The sequence below is a fragment of the Giraffa tippelskirchi genome, chromosome 4 (genome assembly GCF_054371585.1).
Source record: "Giraffa tippelskirchi isolate mGirTip1 chromosome 4, T2T-mGirTip1v1.2.pri, whole genome shotgun sequence".
Classification (NCBI taxonomy): domain Eukaryota; kingdom Metazoa; phylum Chordata; class Mammalia; order Artiodactyla; family Giraffidae; genus Giraffa; species Giraffa tippelskirchi.
The window spans coordinates 211912438-211925614 of record NC_137278.1 but is presented as its reverse complement, the minus strand read 5'-3'; the positions used below and the strand labels follow the sequence as shown (position 1 = coordinate 211925614).

The 13177-nt window shown below is 67.4% G+C and overlaps 1 long non-coding RNA gene across 4 annotated transcripts; it reads right to left on the bottom strand.

The window, feature by feature from the left end:
• Positions 1-6761: 6761 nt before the first annotated feature.
• LOC145545893 (uncharacterized) lies at positions 6762-10553 on the bottom strand. Of its 4 annotated transcripts, none has more exons than XR_014082283.1 (4): positions 9990-10553; positions 8427-9650; positions 7433-7711; positions 6762-6990 (listed from the first exon to the last, which is right to left on the bottom strand). It is a non-coding gene; the product is annotated as an uncharacterized LOC145545893 (long non-coding RNA). The 4 variants fall into 4 exon arrangements; XR_014082281.1 differs by having other exon boundaries at positions 9913-10545; XR_014082280.1 differs by having other exon boundaries at positions 10339-10544.
• Positions 10554-13177: the final 2624 nt, after the last annotated feature.

Sequence of the window (13177 nt, the reverse complement as noted above, 5' to 3'; positions counted from 1 at the left end):
GGGCCTGTGGAGACCTTGGGGCCCAGGGCCTGCGGCAGGAATGACCTCGTCTTGGGGGAGTTTCACTGAGTCTGGGGATGAATGGCCAGACCACATTCAGGCCACAGAAAACTGCCCGCTGCAATGGACCTTCACGCTGTCCAGAGCACAGACCCGGGAGGGCCTGGTCACAGTAAACACAGGGTCAAGACACAGTGACGGCCTTGGAGACACGTGTTGAGTATTTGCTGTGTAACTGCTTAGGCTCAGCACATGCACGCACCCCCATTCCCGCCGTGTCACAGAAAGAGCGGTGTCAGGGGGCTGTCCGGAGAAGGCTGAGCCCCTGGGCAGCAGCGGGCCCCACCAGGGAGACAGGAGGCTGTCACTGCCAAGGTGGGAGCCTCACCCAAGAATGGATCAGGCTTGGAAAGCAGAGCAGGAGGTATGACAGTTCCAGGTCAGGCTCGATCCGGCCCCTCCCTGCCAGCCCCAGGCCACAACCACACAGCTCAGAGCCCAAAAGCCTGGTGCCCCAGTCCCTGTGGTCCCCTCCTTTAAGGGTTCAGAAATAAGAGAGCTAGGGAAGAGCCCCCACACTTGGGTATGGCGGTGGGGGGTCGTTGGTCCCAGGAAGACCTCTTGGTCCAACCTCTGCTGATGGAGGAAGAAGGCTGCACCGATGAACTGATGAGGGCTGCCTTCGTGGGGCTCGGTGGCCCGCACTGCGGCCCAGGCTCCCCGACTCCGAGCGGCGCTGACCTCCTCGCCTGCTGGAGCAGGCCCAGGCCTGTGGGCAGCCGCCGAACCCTGGTGGCCTCAGGCCCGGCGTGGAGCCAGGCCAGAGCAGGGGACAGGCCTGCCAGACTCCCCACTGCAGCTCCTGCTGGAGGGACCCAGTCTGGCTCCCAGGGGCAGCCCAGTGCCAGCCTGCACAGGGCACTGAAGGGCCCAGGGCATTCAGATCAGAGCGCTGCTCGCCAGGAACGTCAGTATTCAGGGGTTGCTGACCAGGCCTGTAGGGATGATGGGGGCAGTCTGGCGACCCTGAGCCAGGCCGGCGGCCTTTTCTGGATGACTGTGTAGTCCTGGGGGCTGGGAGGGAAGGGGTCAAGAGCTGTGAAAGGAGGGGTGTCCAGGGCTGCTGGAGCTCTGGGCCGACCCCCTGAGTTCAGGCTCAGCGCTGACTGGGCGAGTCTGAGGGACCCCGTTGTGTCTGCCCAAGGTTCCCTGGCATCCTGCTCCTGGGGCCCGAGGTGGCCTGGGCAGAGCATTCGGTTCAGGAGAAGTGACCGGGCTGCTTTCCAGCCTCAGGGCCCCTTCTCAATCCCCAGGAAGTGACAGTGGCGGGGGTGTGTGTGTGCAGGAGCTGAGTGGGCCTCTCTGAAGGGGGCACCTCCAACTCCTGCCCGCTCATCCCTAAATGCCCCACACTCCCACCAGCTTCCAGTGCCAGGGTGTTCAGGGCCCGGGGGGCGCCCCAATGGATGGTCAGCCAGGCTCAGGGCCCAGGCAGCAACATGCCCACGTGTGCACACGCAGTGGCTGGCCCGTGCAGCCTGGAGGGGGGGATGTGCAGACACCTGACGGCACCCCTGTCCACGTGCCCTTCTGGGACCTCCTTCCCACTCCTCCCCAGTCGCATGCCAGCCCGGCCTGACACCACGGCCAGGCGGCCTCCAGGCTTGCAGCGCCGGGCCCCCCCTCCCCAGGGGGCGCAGGGAAGCCGTCCCACCCATTCCAGAGGGAGGAGAGCAGTGCGCTGCATGGGGTGTGGGCAGGGCTGGACACACAGGACCTCCTGTCCAGAGGGGAGCCCCAAAAGCCCACGGAGGCCACCCCTCTAGCCTGCCCCACCCTCACCCCCTGGGGGAACCAGGGGCAGGGCCTGTGGCAGGCACGAGGGCCCCGCCCCAGGGTCCCGGGCCCGCTCCCTGTGAAGGTCTGCAGGAGGCCGGGCTGGGGTCGGGCAGGAAGGAGGCCAAGCCCAGAGTGTGGGTGCCTGGGCAGCTGGGGGGTGGGCGCGCCTGCGGGTGAGAGGCAGGGGGAGCCGGGGTGGGGAGCTGGGACAGCCCCCTCGCGACGGGCACATCCCTGGGCCTGTGGGACAGACAGTGCCGGTGGACAGCTGCTGAGTCATCACAGGGAAACAAGAAGAATGGGAGGAATTCCGCACTTGCCCTGTGGCCAGGGCCCCCACCCCCAGGAGACCCCTGTCCCAGGCCAGCAGCCTCACTTGCCGCTGCTCAGGGCCCCTGGCTCCCGCCCCAGGCCTGACCCCAGGCAGCAGCCTTGGCGTCCTGCCCGCTGGGCCCACCTGGTCCGGGTGGGGGGGTGTGATGACTAGGATGTCCAGCAGGCCCACAGAGGCCCCTGCGCCTGCACCCGCCACTCCTCTCGGGGACCTGGCCTCTCACGGTCTGACTGGCTCCAGATAGGGGTCAGGGGAGGTGGCCCCCGGGGGGCGGGCGCCATGACCCCGGAGGTTCCCTGCAGAGTCCATCTTCCTGTCGGTGAAGCGGGCCCTTCAGTCACTCCCCAGCACTGCTGGTTGCGGTTTGAGGCAGGCTGCAGGCGCCCCCCGGCTTCCTGCGTGGCTCAGCGGTAAAGAATCTGCCTGCCAATTCAGGAGACAAAGGCTCGATCCCTTGGTCCAGAAGATCCCCTGGAGAAGGAAATGAAAATCCACTCCGGTATTGTTGCCTGGAGAATCCCATGGGCAGAAGAGCCTGGTGGCTACAGTCCTTGGGGTCGCAGAGAGTCAGACGTGACAGCCTGCTTGCAGGCACGCAGGTGGGCACCCCCACCCCAGCCGGGCCGGAGCCTCCGCCTTTGCCCTTCTTGAACCTGGGCCAGCCTGGCTCCCTGCTGCCTCCCAGCTGGGGCCCCACGGGGACCCAAGTGATGCCCATCCCAGCCCTCTGCCCGCCACCCTCATCTGGGTGGTTCCCAGTGGCGGGCCTGGCAGCAGGGAGCCGCTGACTCGCGGTTTCTGAGACGCGCCAGTGCAGGGTTTCAACCAGGCCCTGGGCCCCTCACAGGCAGGCGAGCCAGCGGCCTGGGGACCCAGGGCTGAGGCTGCCCCACAGGCCCCCCCACCTGCTGCCCTGACCCTGGAGTCCATCCTGCCCACCTGGCCCCCCACTCCAGCCCCAGGCCCTCTGAGGCGGTGTTTGGACTCTGCTCCTGAACACGCCACTTGCACCCAGAAGCTTCCGTGGCTCCCCTGGTTGTCTCAGCAGCGCTGGGCCCTGGGGGGTGCGGGGAGACGCCCGTGTGTGTGACAGCTGGTGGTACCTGGAGCCCATGCCTGGCGGCGGGGACCCCTGGCAAGCCACCCTGCACCTCTGATGTTAACTCACCGGGTCAGGCTGGGCCACGCTGACCCGACCTCGGGGGCAGCTGCAGGAACCAGCTCTGGGCGCGGGGGGTGGGGGGGGTGCTGTTGCCCAGCTCCTGGGTCCCGGTTCGTCACTGCCCTCCTGAGGCCCATCCTGCGGGGCATCAGGGCAGGACGGGGAGCTGCTGCCGCCCCAGGACCTGCTCACACGGGCCCTCCTCCTCCTGGTCCTCGGTTACAGGTGGGAAACAGGCTCAGGGATGCGAATGGCTGGCCTGGCCCCAGGTGCCCGCTGAGGCTGCATGGTGCTGCCCAGCTCACAGGCTGGAAAACCCAGGCTGGGGGTCACCAGGACAGGACTGGGGGTGGCAGGGAAGCTCGGTGAGTGGCAGGAGCGGCTGGGGCCCCCTTGGGCCGGCCCTGAGCCATCCCTGTGGAATAATTTTTGGGGTCAAGGAAGTGTGGGGTGGGGCGGAGAGATGGCTCCAGCCAGGGCAAGGGTGTGGGGAGCTGCTGTGTCTTGGAGTCGGGGAGGCCGGAGCAGCGCCCTCAGAAAGGTGCCCACAGTGCGGGCGGGGTGGTGGGCTGGGCGGAGCAGTGGCCGTGGGGCCTTGGGGGAGGGTCTGCCTCCCGAAGGCCCACCTACCAGGACACCGGGGACCCCTGAAGGGACCCGGCTGCCTGCCCGGGCCCCGGGCCTCTCGGTGAGGCTGGGCACGTGGAGCCCGGCCCTGCCCTGAGTGGTCAAGGGTCCTGGAGGTTGCTGGCCAGGCTGCCCTTGGGCAGAGGCGGGGGTGGCCACCGCCTGCAGCCAGGCCCTACCCGGGACCCAAGGCCCCGAGCTGCTACCCATGACGCAGGCTGTGGCCTTTGTTCCACCTGCTTCCTGGCCAGCTTCCAGTCCACACACACACACACACACACCCACACACACACACGTGTACACTCACGCACACCTGGTCAGACCAGTTCCACCGAGCCAGCTCTCGGTCTGTGGCGGCCTCCTGCCCCAGACTCCGTTTCCCCGCCTGTGAGCTGGGCGGTCCTGCTGGCCTGAGGCCCTCGCTGGGCCTCCAGGCGGGGTGTGGGGGCGGGGAGCAGGAAGAGACCCCCTACCTTTTCCCGCCCCCCAGTGCCCTTCCAGCCTGTGGACTCAGCCTCTCTGCCCTCCAGCTCTCATTGCCAGGCACTTGCCCCGCCCCACTCCGCGCCCTACTCTCCGTGCTGGGGGGACACCCACTCCTGCAAGTCACTGGAGCCACCGGGTCATCCCGCCCCCGACACCTCCTCTCTCTTCTGACCCCCCACCCCAAAGTTCCAGCTCATTCCGGGGGCCAGAAGTGTGCTCTGTGTGCCCCAGGTGGGACTCGTGGGTCCCCTGTGTCTGGCCCCGGTGGGCCGCCGTGGGTGCTGACCTGGCACCTGGAAGGGCCTGGGTGGACCCTGTGCCCTGACCGGGGGTCCGTCTCCTTCATGACCTGCAACCCAACTGCCCTCTCCATCGGCGTGTCCAGTAGCCGGACACCCCAGCAGTCGTGACCGCACCAGAGGCTTTGTTCTCTGGGCCACGGGGACACTGGGCAGCAGAGGGCCCTGGCCCCAGCCTGGCAGCAGTGCCCAGGGCCTGCACCTACCTCTGGGATGTGGACCCAATCCAGCCCTCCTGCCACGCCTCCTGCCTCCGGGCACCCCATCAGGAAGCCAGCCCCTGCTGCCAAGGGACTCTGCTCTCAGGACCCTCTCCCAGGCCTGGGGTGGCTGGTGGGGAGGGTCTCCCACCCCTAGAAACCTGGTCTGGGGGCGGGGTTAGGGCAGGAAGGGGCGCAGGGCCAGAAACCCTGATCTGTGAGGCTGGGGAGTCCAGGGCCCGGAGGCTTTCCGGGGACCACAGGAGAGCGCGGTGGGGGCGCAGGTCGCGGGGGGCGGAGGGGTGCGGGTCCAGGCAGGAGCTGCAGGGTCTGCGGGCAGTGAGCAGGGGAGTGGGCGACAGTCGGGGCACCGGGCTAGCAGGGGACAGCGCTGGAGGCGGCAGGGGCGGATGCGCAGAGCCGCGGAGGGCCGGGGTCGGAGGACGGGGTGGGCGTCACAGGTGGGCAGGGGCGGGGTCTCGGGGAGCGGGGCGGGGCTGCTCCGGGACGCAGTGGGCGCTAGAGTGGCGGCGCTTGGCGGCGCCCTGAGCAGACACCGCCCTGTTCCGGCCCGCGGGGCCGGGCATGCGGGCAGAAGAGCGGCCCGCCGGGCTCCCGGCTCCACCGCGGCCGCTCCCCAGGCCCACCGGCCCCTCTGGGAGGGATGGGGTGGCCGTGGCCTCTGTCACTCAGCCCGTGTCCCCGGGCCTGGCCATCCTGGCTGCAGGTGGCAACTGGACCCAGAGACCGACCGGCCCCAGCACGGGGGCCCCGCTAAGGCCTGACGGCCGTCCTGGACCCCGGGTCTGCACCGCAGACGGGTGGGCTTGGGGGTCACAACCCGCAGGGCGACGGCCCAGCAGGCTCGGCTGCGGGGCCGAGGGGCTGTATCCCCGCCCTGTTGCTGGGCAGGAGCGTGCGTGCGTGTGTGTGTGTGTGTGTGTGTGTGTGTGTGTGTGTGTGTGTGAGAGAGAGAGAGAGAGACCTGCCTGCATTACTCTGCAAGGAGGTCCTCGAAGGCCTGCTGCTCACAGGGGCCACACAGCCAGGCCCAGCCGCTCTGGCCTCATCTGTTAGGACGACGTCCCCCTCGCCCCGCCCCCGGTGGCAGCTGTGGCCCCGTCCCCAGGGGTGGCTGTGTTCCTGGTGGCGGCCCGTCCCTGCGGGCGGGGGACTCTGAGCAGATATCTCCAGCGTCTGGGACGGCTGAAGATGGCCAGACCTGGCCAGGTTGGGAGAGGGGAGGTGGGCAGAGGGGAGAGGATGGGCAGGGGGCTGGCAGGACCCAGGAGACCAAGGTGGGAGGAGCTGGTGGGGGTGCTGAGGGGCAGGCAAAGGTCCCCCTGGGTTAGACTGGACATGCGGGGGCCTGGCCACTAGGGGCATGGTCAGATGGGGCTGGGGGACCCGCAGGGAGGGGAGCCCGGTAGGGGTGGGGGGCTTGCTTCCAGGGTCCAGTCTCCTATGCTGCAGGCCATCTCAAAGATGGTAAAAAATAAAACAAGGTCTGGTCTTGAATTAGCGGAGAGGAGCCCTCCAGACCAGCGTTAAGGAGACAGTTTACATCTCTTACTGAAGCCTAAACACCTCCCCGTCCCGCCTCCCAGACGGAGCGAGTCTCAGTTTGCGTGGGCCAGGAGGGGCCCTTCACGTGGGGCGGCTCTGCACCCTCCCTGGGGTTCCGGAGCCTGTTAGGAACACAGCACCAGCCAGAGCCCCACAGGCCACCCTGGTGATCCCAGGGCACCTTTGAGCTCCCAAGCCTGGGGCTGGGGGCCTCGGGAGGTGGAGGGGATATAAGCCCAGAAAACGTCTTTTAAAAAAATACTTTAATTGTTAAATGCAACATCCAAGCAGAAAGAGCACAGACTTGTCATGGTCTTTTTGCTGCTGTCGTCGATTTAATGTTCTAAATAAAAAAGCATTAAATCTTGGGGCTTCCATGGTGATCCAGTGGTTGAGAGTTTGCCTTCCAAAGTAGGGACAAAGGATGGATCCTTGGTCAGGAACATGCTGTGGGGGAGCTAAGTTCACAGGCCACAGCTAGAGAAGCCGGAGCCGCCGCGAAGACCCAGTGCAGCCAACATTTTTTAAAAAAGAAAGAAAAACATTAAATTTATCTAAGAGTCACTGTCATGAGAGTTACCCTTTGTATTGTGCAGAGCGAGTGTAAGGCAAATAGAAGGGCGGTAACCTCAGTGTATTCCGTAACTCTTGAGGGCGTGTGTGGTTTGCTCCTACCTGAGTGGTGAAACGCACCAACCGAACCTGTTTTCATTTTGCTTGCGGTAAAGTGTCCACGACAGAACACTTGCTGTGTAACCGCTGAGTGTGCAGCTTGGGGGCATCAAGCACTCCCCTTGTTGGGAAACCATCTCCCCCCACCACCTCCAGCACTTTCTCGCCTTCCCAAAGGAACCAGCCCCCCTTACTCCCCGAGTCCCCACCCCCGCCCCCAGCCCTGGGCCCCAGCCCTGGTGCTCACCCTGTCCCTTCTGTCTCTGAACTGGGCTCCTCCAGGGGCCTCGTGTGAGTGGGCTCGCACAGAACCTGCCCTGTTGACACGCTAACTTCACCAGCATAACGTCCTCAAGGTCCAGTCACACTGCAGCGTCTGACCCCACGTTTTCAGGGTCCCTTTCCTCTGAAGGCGGGCTAATATCCCACCGTGTGAAGAGACCAATTTCCTTTCTCCGCGCAGCCACTGATGGACATGCAGGCTGTTCCCACCTCTGTCTGCTGTGAGCACAGGTGTGTGCGGCATCTGCGGGAGATGCTGCTCTCAGCTCTCTTAGGCATTACAGACCCGAGAGCAGACTCCTGCCTTCTGTGGGTCGTCAAGTCCATCCTGAGGAACTGCATCATTTTATGGGCTTCCCAGGTGGTGCCAAAGTCCGGGGGTTGGGAACCTTCAGAACATCACACTGTCCCTGTGGCGGGAGGGTCACAGCACAGCCCCCACTCACAGTGGGGCCTGGGTGGTGCTGTGCCAGGCTCAGGGCTGGGGGCTAGGGGCTTGGTGGGGGGGAGCAGGAGTGGCCACTCCCAGGGCCCAGCCCCGGCCTCGGGCATCTGTGCTTCTCACTGCAGCCCTGGGCTCCATGGAGCAAAGATCCTGGTGCCCAGGGAGGCCCCGTCTCTCCAGGGCGCACACGGAGGACCATAGCTGAGCTGCCAAGAGCAGCCGCGGGTGAGCCAGGAGCCACCTTGGAGGAGCGGCCAGCCTCGGCAGGACGTGGGGCTGCTTTCACCCCACCGCAGTTCGGCCACCTCAGGGACCAAAGCTCGGTTAGGGAGGAGTCACCGGCCCAGGCATCCCAGAGCAGGGATCCTCTCCCTTCCGACTCGCCCTGGGTCCTCCCCACAGGGGACGGGGCGGGGCTGCAGGCAGGGGGGCCCCGGGGGGGAGGGGGCCATGGCTTCTCCAGCCTCAGGGCCCCCATCCACTCACTAGACCCCGGGGGCCTGGGGGCAAGTACCTGAGAGCGGCTCTAAGAGAGGATGCTCACGACTGTGGAGACCGCTCACAGGCCCCCCTGCACAGACTCCGGCCCGATGGCCACCCGGCATTGGTCCTTGGAGGTCCGTGTGCCCTTGGCCCGTGGTCCCTAGAGGCCCCAGGCGCAGTCTCAGGGTGATTTCTTCCTCACATGCGCTTCTGTTGTCAGGAGGGGGAGCCGGGCTCAGACACGGGGCAGCGGGAGCCAGTGGGGTCCGGACGGCAGCCCCTCGTCTCCCCGATTCGCTTGATCAGCGGTCAGTGAGCAGTTCTTCCGGAGAGCCCGCTTCAGGACCATGGTCAGGGCGCGTGGGACGCGGCTGCCGGGGGGGTTACTTGTTTGCTTGCCACTGAACAGAAGCGCAGTGGCTGGACGCATGGAGAGAGGGACACGTGGGTATAATGGATGTGTGGACAGACAGACACATAGATTCCCTGACTTGGGCTTACAGCCGAGGCATCTCTGGAGCCATCACCTCAAGCCAGGCTCCTGGTGCCCACTCTTTCTCATGTGGCATCGGCTTGCCAAGGTATCACCCCTGGGGGGGGTGTCTCAGCCTGCCCATGGAGGACACGGCCGCAGCCGCATACAGAGGCTGGGACTCACGCCACTGGGACCAGTCCGAACCGAAGCCTTCACCTGGAACCTGGCCCTCTGACCCAAACCATGGAGCCAGGCCCCACACCACATAGCAGAAGGACCCCGTGAGCCTCAGTCAGCTCACCACCAGGAGCCTTGGTCAGCTCAGTCTCGGTCAGCTGCACAGAGCCCCCTTGGCCCCCACCCCACAGGAGAGAAGCCAAGTCCTCCCAGACCTGCCCCTCCCAGCGCCCTGCTCTTGCCATCCCAGCCATTGGGCCGTGCTGCAGGCACCTGCGACCAGTGAGGGGCAGGAGTCCTCCAGGAGGGACCCTCGGTCCCCAGACACCCCACTGTCTTCAGCTCCGACTTGTGGGGAGTGCTGGGCCGAGGGCCAGTGGGTGAACGGGGCTGTCAGGGCGACCCTTGCCTGGCTGCCGACCCCCGAAAGCTTTGGGGCAGCTCCCCAGCGCCCCTGCAGGGGCGACAGACTCAGACATGGGGCTGGGGAAGTCCCGGGTGTTGGTGGCCCGCGAGCTCAGGAGGGTCACTCTGCAGGCCTCAGGCCCCCTCCTCCAGTCCAGGCCTGGCATGACCCAGCTCAGCACGTTCCTCTTTCGATGGCTGAAAAACGAAAGAACATGAGAAACTCTAAGTGGCTTGGGGGGGGGTCCAAATAGTGTCCTACCAGCCGCCTGAGGATGGGGCCGTATTAGGACGTGGGTGGGCAAGGGTCAACCACCGGGCCTGCACAGAGCCCAGCCTGGCGGAGCTCCCTAGTCCGGGGCACTCTCCTTTGGCGGGCATCGCCTCTTGCCCACCCCAGGGATGCAGGTGGGTAGGCAGAGGTGGGCAGCAGATGGCACGAGGGCTATCAGGCACCTGCCTGAAGGCTGGACCCCAGGGCTTGTGGAGCTGCCACGCATGCGACGTCCCTCCTCCCTGACGTCCCTGGACACCCACCCACCCAACAGGACGGAGGTCACAGCCGGAGCAGGCGGACTGGCCCTGGGCCGGGGCCGGCCACTTCCGTGCAGGCTTGGGGGGCGGGGAGCAGTCGCCACTGCTGCCCAGCGCCAGGCACCCGGTGGCACGTCCCAGCTGTGCTGGGCAGGGCAGCTCGCACAGGCCAGCTCAGGCCAGCGCCCGGGGGGGAGCCAGCTGCACCCCCACCCCCAGCAGATGTGAGTCGAAAGTGGGGAGGGGCGGGCGCCGGGGCTGCTGGTGACGGCGCCCTTCCTGTGCCAGCGCGCGTGTACGTGTGAGAACGTGTGGGTGTGCTAGTGTGAGGCTGAGTCACACGTGTGCACACCTGCCCACGCCGTGGCGGATCCACTGGCTGAACAGTGTGAGAACCAGGGCCTGGGGAGCAGCAGCTTGGTGACTGTTGACCCCGAGACCCCCCAGCCCCTCAGGCAGGAGGGGACCTTAGGCTGCCTCGGCCGTTCCCCCTGCCCTCTGCCCCCACCCTTCTTCCCCACACGCGGCTGGCACTGTCCTTCTCTGTGCCCCTGTGGCCTTAGGTCTGAGGCTGCCCTCAGGGATGCCCCTGCTGGTTGTGACCTAACAGAGCCCCCACCCCACGTGTCTCCTGGCTAGCGGCAGCTGTGGGTGGGGCTGATGTCGGGGGTCTCCGGGTGGGGCCTGGGTGGGCTCTGCTGGAAGGCGGTACCCGGGTGTCCGTCTCCACGTGACCTGGGCGCACCATGCCGGAGGGTGTAGCCCCCAGGAGACTGCCCTAACTGTGGGGCTGAGATGACAGCGGCTTTGCCTTAAAACTGGAAGCCTGGGCCTCCGGCTCAGAGGGACACAGACAAGGAGATGGACTGACGGGCAGCTGGCGACAGGCAGAAGCTGTTGAGAATTGGCGGAAGCTGGGCGGGTGGCCGGCGGGTGGCCCGACAGGTCCTGGAAATCCTCGCTTCCTGTTTTCCCAACAAAGGGCCTCTGTCCCCGGGGAGGCCGCTGGCCAGCATCGGCGGACGTGCCTTTTCCGTAAACAGGGTTGTTTTCTTTCTCCTCTTGGCACAATAACAGTGGGTTCCAAGCCCCTCAACCCTGGCCCCGGGCACGACCAGCCACAGGGTCTTGTCGGGGACACTGTCCCGGCCAGGGGCCATCCTGCCACTACCTGAACAGGGGTCTTGGCTTGACTGCCTTTGATGAGTCCCTGGGGACAAGCAGGGGCCGGGAATTCAGTGCCCATCTCTTGGGACAGGCGGGAGGGCAGGCCAGCCTGGGGTCCATGAGAGCTAGAGTCGGGGAGCAGGGGCTGGGGTGGGCAGGGCCCTGGGTGCAGAGGGGTAGGGTGAAGCCCCCACAGGCTGGTCTCCTCAGAGGGAGCAGCCTCTGCCTTGGGCTGACTCGGGGCGCCTCCCTGGGGCATTCAGCTAGGTGGACATCATGGTGCCCGCTCCCCCAGACGCAGGTCAGAGAGGGCCTCTGAGATGCCCCAGCACCTAAGTGTGGCCACAGGGGCAGACTGGGTGTGCCCCCCTCCCCTAGAAGGGAGGCCAGGCCAGACCCCCGGGGGGAGGGCCGGGACTCGGCTCCAGGCTCCTTGGCTTGCTGGCCTGAGGGGAGGTGGGCATGCAAACAGCGCCCTGGCCTCAGCTGGGCCGCGGAGCTGGCCAGGAGTGGGCTCAGCGCCCGGCGGGCGGCTGAGGGGCCAGTGTGCAGGCGTGTGTGAGCGATTGTGGGCCCCGGCGGCAGGCGCCTGAACAGCCTTGTGTGAGGGGCTGGGGGTTATTTATAGTAGCTCCGCTGCAGAGAGGAGCTATTAATAGTGAGGGAGGAGGGTGAATGGACAATATGCCTCGGTGGGGTGGGGGCGGGTGCCACTCTCCGCCCGAGACACCCGGGGCTGGTACCCCAGCCCCCACCCCGGCGGCCAGACAAGGGCCACTGTTCTCCCGGCCACAGCTGAGCCCCAGGCGGCTCACCTGCGGCAGCGGTGGGGGTCCCAGGCTGGTGGCCCCGCCCCTCTCCCACCCTTCACCCTAAGGAGAGCCGGGCCGATGGTGGGGGGCTGTGAGATGGGAGGGACCCCAGATGGAGGAAGGGTGCTCAGATCGGCCCTCGCACCCGGGGTCAGCGGGCAGCAAGGAGAGGGCGGAGGTGGGGTCCCGGGGTGGGGGAGGCGGTGGCGGCCCGTGCGCTCGGGCATCACCTCACTTCTAGTCCGCGGCCGGGAGAGGGTGTGACAGGGCCCCAGCCGACCCTGCAGGGTGACTCCGCCTGCAGGAGGGAGAGTGCGCGGACGGAAGGACGGTCACCCCCGGCTCCCTGGGACCGAGGGTCACGCTCCGGGGCTGCTGTCTGAAACCACAGAGGGAGCCTCAGCTCCTGGAACGAGTCAGACCTGAGCCCACGGAGGGCGCAGGGTGAAGTGGGGGCTCCCGCTCTCCGGTCCCCCGGGAGGGGGGCTCCCTGAGCCCGGTCACAGGTCCCACGAGAGCCCGTCGGGGCCGCGGGGCCTCTGCTCCCCGCGCGGAAGGAGAGCTGTGCGGACCCCGGCACGGAGGACACGAGGACCTGGGGCGCAGACCTCAGCGTCCGGGGGACGGGGGCTCTGCCGCCCCCGCTCGCCCCGCGCGGACCGTTTCCTGCGGGAACCCCCGTGACGTCAGGAGCAGAGCGAGCGCCCCGCCCGCGGCCACCTGGCGCCGAGCGCGTTCCGAGAAGGTCGCGGCCCAGCGCGCACGCGCCGCTCCGAAACCCAGCGTCACCACCGCCGCCCGGCGCTCCGGGAGGGGAGGGGAGGGGAGGGGAGGGGAGGGGAGGGGCGAGCCGGACGCGCGCCTTCCCGACCGCTCCGCCCCGCGCCCCCGCCCCGCGCCCCCGCCCCGCGCCCCCGCCCCGCGCCCCCGCCCCGCGCCCCCGCCCCGCGCCCCCGCCCCGCGCCCCCGCCGGGCTCGCCGCACCCCCGGCCCGCGGCCCCTCCCGCGGGGGAGCCTGGCGGACGCTTCCGGCGCCGCCCCCTTCCCGGCACCGCCGCCCCCTTCCCGGCAGACCGAGCCCTTACTCGCCCCGCCAGCCCTCTTGCTCCGCGAGGGGGAACTCTGGGGGCCCGGCGGAGGGGCTGGACGAGGGTGGGGGTCGCGGCGGGGAGCTGGCACCTTCTTAGCCGCGGGGTCTCCCGAGGGGCCGAG